Here is an 8,212-nt window from a genome sequence, read left to right as displayed (position 1 = left end):
CGGCACATTCCATTTATTTCGTGGCTGCCGTGGCTTGCGCAGAAAAGGTCGGGTTGACTGCGATAGCTTTTCTTGAGTCAAATAATGGAGCTTTGGCTCAATCGCTTGCAGCGCTAGCAATGCGGCCTCGTCTGCAAGACCGGTGCGTGAGAAACAAGCGTTAGGACAGCCAGAATTTCAAAAATGCAGCATAAACTAGACCATCGTTAAAGGAGGCGATGACTAGACACAAGCAACAATATTCGTTGACAAGTTACGTAAGTATAGAGTTGTTTTAGGCGCCTCGATCACCGCCCGCCGACATAGCTGTTTGTTAACGCGTCCGTTTACTGTTTTGTAGGTCAATGGTTCGATTCCTCGTCGAACGTGTTTTTTTTTTCTTTTTTTTTTTTTACGTGAGGGTTTCATTAGCTCCTTTTTTAACGACCAGGGTAAGCACCTGTTCCTTGCTTTCTATCACGCCGACATTTACCGCCCTCTTCCTAAACCCAAAGTAGCTCGTTTTCTCGCACGTTCTCTCTTGAGAAGCCCGCCGTGAAAACAAAACCAAAACAAACGTCAAACCTCTTTACAATATCAGTGTATATGTCAATTACTTTATGTGTATTCACTTTTTGTGTTTAAAAACCTTAAATTTAAGTTATAAACACATTTCAGGCTTTGAAAGCAGAAAGATAATTACCAACATTAAAGTAGTAACACAATTTTCGTCAAACATAGAGGTGCTGCATTTGAAGTCTGGCAACTATCTCTCACTTTTGTGTGTGTTTTTTCATGGCGTTTTGTGCCGAGTGGTTGGTGGCGTGATTTAATCTGTTTTATCTATTTCAAGCTTAAATCATAGTTATAGAAGCTTTATGGGTGATGTCTACCCTTCTAACCTACGCGTGTGTTGAACATGGGGACCCCGGAAGAACGATCATCGCCGGATAAAATACTGCGCGTCAAAAGTGGATGACATTGCATCAGAACAAAGCGTGTTCGTGTGTCCGCGAGATGAAGACGACAGTGAAGGAGAATTTTACGTTGGAAACATCGTTTTTGCTCGGGTAAGTACGCATTTTTTATTATTCTGTATTTGGTTGGAACGAGTTCTGGTGTTTATGGGTCAGTAATTCGCTAGACCCCCATCTCGTTTGCTCTGAGAGCCTACGTGAGTTAGTATACTTGTTTGGCGCCCAGTCCACCGTTTCCGCAGAAGTCAGCATCAATTTACGCTGAAGCTAGACCTTGGCTACGATGCTCGCGCTATGGTACGCGGCTGCTAATAATTTCACATCACGCAAGGCTCTTTAACACCGGGGCGTTTGTTTATGTGTCTCTCAAACAGTGCCTTTGCGGTTGCAGATCGCAGTCGCAATTTCGCGTGAGTGGCACAACGCTGTGATTAGTCCTCCCTCGTGAATACCCGCGGTATACCAAGAAATAACATGAACAGGAGGTTCCCTGGAAGTGCATGTGAAAACGCGTACACGTGATTCTATGGCTGGCGTCTCGTAGGTGTTGTGAAATCTCTCCCCCCCCCCCCCCCTTCACGAATTCCGTGCAGTGCGCTTCGCAGCTATTGCGCTCGCGAAACCGGCGACCGTACGCCTCGCGGTCTTCGGGCCGCGATATGTGTGCTGTTCTCGTGAAGCTCGACAGCAGCGAAATTGCCGTACTCGCTCGCCAACGCGCCCCGACAGCGTACGCGTCGACCGGGTGCTGACGGAGTTGTGCTGGAAGAAAAGCAGGCAAGAGATGAGGGCGCACGAGGTGTAGTTAAACATGAGAATTTACAAAGTGCAAGGTGGAGAAAATAGTATGCAAGGGCCGGAAACGGTGAGAGAGTTCGAGCCGCGCGCCAGCGAGCGAGTGCGGTAATTTACGTTGCCGAGTTTCACGAGTCCGGCACGAATATGACGACGCCCGTCTGAGAGTTCATAGAGGTATAGAATTCACATACGTGCAAATTGAAGGTGAAATGCGCGCATGTGGCCTCGCAGGGAGTTAGCATAGTCTCGGGGTAGTGGGGGAGATTTCACAACGCCTACGAGGCGCCTGCCGATTCTGTCAGAGTAGCTCTCGGGAAGTCTGGGGCTTGATATCAGAGGCATATGTATTGTTTAAATTAGTGCAGAAAATTGAGCCAATTCGCAAGTTCTCATTTTCGCAAAACCGCAGGCCATACAGAGACTAACAAGAAAGCTGTAGGCACTCACTCAACTCGATTTATATTGGAGAATTGAACGTGCAGATACAAGTCAGACATTGAAATGGAGGAGCCTCAACTAACACACACCAGTTCCGATTGAAAGCAAGGGATACAGATGAGCTGCTAGCATGCGTTCCATGCAAATTAGCTCAGTAGCTAGCTTTGCATATATCATGCATACCCCACTCACAGTACCTGCGGGTCTAATAAATACATTCTTACTGTGACCTAAATTTCACTTGGGGTGTTCCGGGAATGTTCTTATTAGTGCCTTGGAGGTTACTGTCTTTAAACGATTAAAAATCTACTTGATGTAAGCATTCGTGCTTTGTGTGTGCTCTTCTTGTATTTCAACAAGTGTCAGCACACTCACAGATTATGCACCTGCAGGTGCTGCTGCTGGCTGTCCTGGGTCAGCTGCCTTCCAGTCCAGTTTCAAAGGCTTTGCCAGGGCCTCCCTTGGCCAACCGACACTGCACCTGCTGTACCCAAGTACTGCCTGGCCTTTCGTTGGTGCTCCGTACGCTTTGCCGCCAGGAATGGTCATTCATCCATCATCTGGCTGCTTGGACCACCCGTTCAGAAGTCAGCGCATTTGCTCGACACATCGGTCCAGGCACTGCTGCCATATCGGTGCACCCACCGATTATGTATTTTCAGGTTAGTTATTGCATGTTGTGGAACTTGCCATGATGTATACCTGTTAGCAGTGCTGTGGCCTCTGATTATTTGAAACATTTTCATGAAGCAGTGCTGTGCGTATGGAGCGTGTCATTGCTTAGCAGAGATATTGAAGAGAATCTGGGGCTGACGACTAAAGGGCAAGAAGAGAAATTGAACTGACTTTGAAGCAAGTATTCGTATGTAATCAAGCCAAGCAAACATTTAGGATCTTTCGATATGGTTTTAAACTTGCAATACAAATTGGTCTACTTCAGATCATACTGGTAATAATCATACTATACCGAAAAGTACATCCCGCAGTCTGTAGAATTCTGACAGCGCTTTTTTCGCAGTCTCTCATGACAGGCACTAATCTCAATGGTTGGAAGATAGTCGAGGTAGCACCAGTCTTTAAATAAGGAGACGGTACTTCACCATTAAATTTCCCTAACAAGCACCATATGCAAGGTCAGGAAACATTTCATCCAGTCTCAGGTCGCTAATTATTTATAAAATCACAATATCACATTCGAGTATCACCACGGTTTTCACAAGGGTTACTTGAGAAACACAACTTTCAGGATTTGTTCACGATCTACATTGATCCATTGACACAGGCTTACAAACTGCGGTAGTTTTTCTCGATTTTTCTAAAGCATTCAATCGCATTGCACACCACAGACTACTTCTCAAACTTCACCCTAATGTCCTCACTTGAGCAAAAGATTTTCATTCTTCTCAAATGCAGTTTACTTCTAATAACTATATACTTCTTTTGCTCGTGCCACTTTGTTGTCCCCCCAGGCAGGTTGCTTGGTCTATCTTCCATGTTGCATATCCTCCCATGTAGGTCTATTTGCAGATGATGTTGTAATTTATCACACAATTTCTTTCAACTACTACCGTCAATGCTTTCAATCTGATCTTAACACAATTAACTCCTGGTGCTGCAAATGGCTAATGTCGCTTATCTCTAAAACAAAGTGCATGACTTTAACGGTGGCAAGTCTCGGATTGTAAATACTTACTTCATTAACAACAGCCTGATTACCTCTTGAGACAAAGGTGTTTTGGTAGGCCGGTAGGGGAGGGGGGATTGCATGGTGGATTTCAAAAGGTACATCGATTGGGAAAATAACACGTGTGATTAATATTTTCATTTGCACTCCAAAACTCGCTTTATTTCATATGTTTAACCCACTGCCGTGGCTAGGGTGGTGTGCTGTGGAGGCGAATGTCGGTTAGATACCGCTTGGTGTAGCCGCTTTTCAGATGGAGGCAACACGTAAAGACGCCTGTGTTTGGAGATTTCGATGCGCACAAAAATACCCAGATGGTCAAAATTAATGCGAAGCCTTCCCCTACAGTGCTCCCCATATCCCAAGTGTAGCTTTGGCGTGTTAAACCATCGTTTTTTTTTCATGTTTTTGGTATAGTACCAGCTGCTGTAGCAGGTGCAACTTAAAGGTAAAATTATACATAATGTTTCCAAGAGCTAAATATAAAGGCCATATTGAAGTGCGTTTATGGGTCTATCTCATAGCAGTAGTGAAAGGTTATATACTCTGGTGCAGGTTAAGAACGCCAATGGCTTATGTGGTGTAGTCCAGTGTTTGACGGAATGCCGTGTAGGCAGGTAAAAGCATTATTGCAGTGATGAAACGTAGGTCACTGACCAAGTCAAGAAAGCCATTTAACGGTTTGTTGCTTGTTCACGGTGAGCATGTGTCGTGGAAAACGAAGCTATATATTGGGCATTACGCGGCGCAATGAGTTTGCATAGATATGGTGCAGATTGCCATCCATTATGTTGATAATGTTGGGCGTCGTCTGAACAATGAGGGACTCGAGCAGTAATCGAGAAGATAGATTGCACTCAGTTGTCAGTAATTTTGTCTTGTTCCAGTCGACCACGTGTCCCGTCCTCTCACGGTGCTCTGCCAGTGGACTTGTTTTTGCATGGCCCTTGTTCACTTCGTTCCAGTGCTGCATTAATCTTCTGTGCAGATTGCCCGTTTCGCCAATGTACACTGATTTGCATTCAGCGCATGGAATCTAATAAACAATACCCGGAAGCTTGGAGCGTGAGAGGGGGTCTCTCACGCTGACAATGTCAGAACGCAGCTTGCTAGTGGGCACATGCACAATGTATGCACTGCGTGTCTTGAAAATGTGTGCGAGAGTTTCACCGATGTAGGACGTAGGTAATTGCTGCACGTTTTGATGCAGTCGTTGTCCTGAATATAATGCCTAAAGCATTATATTCAGAAAGAAGCGAAGAGGGCGACTAGCAAGAATCCACATTGACATTAGCAGGCAGAAGCGTCCACAAGGCCTGTGTCAAAACGTGCTGCAATTCTCGTCCTACACATCAATCAAACTTTCGCACGCATTTTCAAGAAACACATTGTGCACATCGTGCAGGTGCCCACTAGCAAGCTATGTTCTGACATTGTCAGCGTGAAAGACCCCCTCTCACGCTTCAAGCTTCCAGGTGTTGTTTATGTTTTGAACAAAAAAAGTGCCATTTAAACGTTACACCTCCTTCCTTGCCGATTTCTGATGCCTGATTGTTCAGTTTGTGGGGATACGTTTAGCAGATTGCTCACATGTCTAACCTGTATTTGTGCTTGAGCAGTCAAACGCTGATGTTAGCAGTGAAGTAGGTGGAAATTGTAGTTTGATTGTAGTTGTGTGCAGATTACCTACATTGTGTTAATTCGTAGAAAAGCAAAATTGAGGTAACCCTGCTAACTGTTCCGCATTGCAGCATTTTATTATGCGAACGTTAAGGAGGTCAGCTGCTTGTTAAAGGTGAAATAAACAGTGGTACAAAAAGAAGAGCATCTACTAAACAAATATCTTCACAATCGCAGGATGCCAACGGTCCGCCTACCAACTTGTGTCCTGCATCGTTTCTGCTGGCTGGAGCGGTTCATGGAGCATTTTCCAGCTTCTCAAAGTTTGTGGTCAAGCGCTCCTCCAAGTGAAAGATGCCGCAGAGGGATCTTTTGTTTTAATGCCACAATTTCACGTGCTCAGCAGCAAATTTACTCGTAAGGCTTTTGAAATATTCATCACCCAAGAGGGCATGTTACCTTCGTCTTCGGTGGAATTTGTCTGCACTCAGGTTATTTGTGACAGAAACAAGTGGACCACGTCATGAGAGTCATTGAGGCCTTGTTGATTATGCATGCTTCTGAAATGACATTTTCATTAAGCTGAATACTTTCCACATATTACGATTTGGGAACAAATTATGGTAAAAGTCATGATTAGTTGTACTACACTGCAGGAAGGAAATGCCAACATACGTTTTAAGCACCTCTGATATTTCAGATCGTTGGCTGGTGAGCAATAAAACAAAACTGAAATTTTTTTAAAGTAAAATCAAATATTCGTTGTCACCAGTGCATGACCATAGTAAAAGCTATCTAGTCACCAAATTTAGAATTAGACACGAAATGCCAAGAAAAATAGGGAAATAAACTAGACAGCTGGCTACAATAAACCAATTCGTAAAATTCCTCAATGTCTATCAAGTGATGATTTAGGCGGGTTAGTTAAGATGTCAGTGGGTTTACACACCCAACTTGCAGGGAAGCACATGAGCTCCCAATATTAACATGTTTTTAGTGAAGACCGTCTTCCGTCATTAAGCTGCTTTGCACATTGATGCCAGTCTGATAAATGTCCTGAATTTTTGTTATGATCAATCTTTTATGGGAACCATATATTTTTATATGATGTCGCTGTGTATTTCTGAAACTGTATCTAGTCACTAATTGCAATTTGTCGTGGTCAGGTTTCTTCAACTAATTCGTAGCTTTTTTAACAGTTATGGTATATTTTGTGTGCCTAAAGGAATGCCTCATTGCATGTTTAGCCTATGTAGTGTTGAAAGCGGACATTTTGCTTCAAAGTGGAATGTCGGGCTAGCAACAAGGTACTTCGCGTGCTGCTCACTTTCATTCATGCCATTATTTTTTATATTATCATTTAAAATTAAAAGCCAACCAATTTGCTGTCGTTTCAATTTTGTCACCTACTTTATACTTTCTTTTTTTTTCAACTTTGTGTAAGGATTGACTATCCATATTTTTATGATACCAAGGCTGGTACATGTTTGAATGGATGAAAAACCATAGGAAAACCCAGGACACAGAAGAGAACGACGGGACAAACTTGTGCCGTCATTCTGTTTTAACTGTTTCCTGTGTTTACCACTGGTTTTTTATGCATTCAAACATTTTTTATGAGTTTGTTGAACAGTGATTAGTTTAGGTGTGTTCAAACAATTGTTGGCTGCGAAGGCTCCCTGTAGCATTTGTATAAGTGCTCTCTGCTTTTTTTTTTTTGAGCCAATACCCCACCACCAGTCTTCATGAGGTGGTCTTTTGTAGAAATAAGTTGAAATAAATATTTGTTTGCATTGCTTTACATGTTTTGAAAGAATTTCTTGTTCATTCTTGTTTCATTCAACCCCGTTTCAGAATCCTGCTTAAGGCATTTCCTCTGTTATTTTTTTTCAGAACCAGGAAGGGTGCTCATCCTCGGTTCTTGCTGAAGCAGCAGTATCCATACTTCACACGTGAGCTCTGAACACACAGTAATTATGGTATGAAACATTCTACCAGTATAAGCCTGCTTTGTAGACGTCATTGTAGATGTCAAAGCTCTTGACAGTGTAGTCCAATGTCTGGTGTAACGGGCAATGTCTACAACTTGTAAAAATTAATTTTGTGGCTATAATGTTTGTGATTATTTTAAAATGCACGTCAACTACTATTTAGAATCGCTGTCTAAATTGGCAGCCATTTTCCTGGTGGATACAGAAAGTGAAAAAGCGCATGTGTAGAGATTTCAGTGCACCTTAAATGTCCCAAATTTGCTAAAGCTAATCCAAAGCCCTCCTTGTGGTGCACTTCATATCCCATGTACAGTTTTGCGTAAAAAAAGCTAAAAATTTATGATCAATTTAAACTTATTTTAATGTTTTTAAATGCAAATATTCTCAGTTTAAGCTGCCATATTTAGAGTAAAATATTTTGTAACAATTATATAGCTACCAAAGGTTTACAGAAAAGCTTTTTGCTTTTGGTTGTGCACCTTCTTATCAAAAGAAAAATGTTGTTAAGAAAGGCAGAAGAAACCCAACTATGGAAATTAGCAAACCCTAAAGCTGCGGATAGAATGAATGTTTTGTAGAGAATCTTTTGCTGATTTCAGTTCTAGTCAACTCTAAAAAAGTCTATCGACGTAGAATGCTTACCGTGAGGCACCTCGTAATACTAGGCAAAACTAATGGGCCCTGGCTGTTGGCTTTTCATTTGAAACAGTGACAAATGACCCCAC

The 8,212-nt window shown here is 42.7% G+C and overlaps 1 long non-coding RNA gene across 1 annotated transcript; it reads left to right on the top strand.

Moving 5' to 3' along the window:
• Positions 1-707: 707 nt before the first annotated feature.
• Positions 708-7,297, top strand: LOC144169118 (uncharacterized). The gene is made up of 3 exons (XR_013322365.1): positions 708-1,049; positions 2,585-2,854; positions 5,734-7,297. It is a non-coding gene; the product is annotated as an uncharacterized LOC144169118 (long non-coding RNA).
• Positions 7,298-8,212: the final 915 nt, after the last annotated feature.

Source organism: Haemaphysalis longicornis, unplaced genomic scaffold (assembly GCF_048455015.1).
Source record: "Haemaphysalis longicornis isolate Haplotype H1 unplaced genomic scaffold, Haemaphysalis longicornis Haplotype H1 scaffold_2, whole genome shotgun sequence".
Taxonomy (NCBI): Eukaryota; Metazoa; Arthropoda; class Arachnida; order Ixodida; family Ixodidae; genus Haemaphysalis; species Haemaphysalis longicornis.
The sequence above is the reverse complement of the archived record's forward strand: the minus strand, read 5'-3'. Positions and strand labels throughout refer to the sequence as shown.